Consider the following 260-nt stretch of genomic DNA (forward strand, 5'->3'; position numbering starts at 1 on the left):
AGGTGGGATGAGAAAAATGATAAAATAATTTTTTTTGATATTGTTCTGTAGCAGAGAATAAGCAGGATACTGTAAATAATGCATTTATCAAATACAGAGCTGGAAACAAATGTATTATACACATACAGACATGCAGTTTCGTGAAAATGGCTATTGAAAAAAAAAATGTAGGTCTAAATCAATAATTTTAGATGCGATAGACTCTTTCAGCATCTGCCTCAGATCTCCGGCAACTCTCAACAATCCATTCTTCCAGTGAT

The sequence above is a fragment of the Acipenser ruthenus genome, chromosome 4 (genome assembly GCF_902713425.1).
Source record: "Acipenser ruthenus chromosome 4, fAciRut3.2 maternal haplotype, whole genome shotgun sequence".
NCBI classification, from domain to species: domain Eukaryota; kingdom Metazoa; phylum Chordata; class Actinopteri; order Acipenseriformes; family Acipenseridae; genus Acipenser; species Acipenser ruthenus.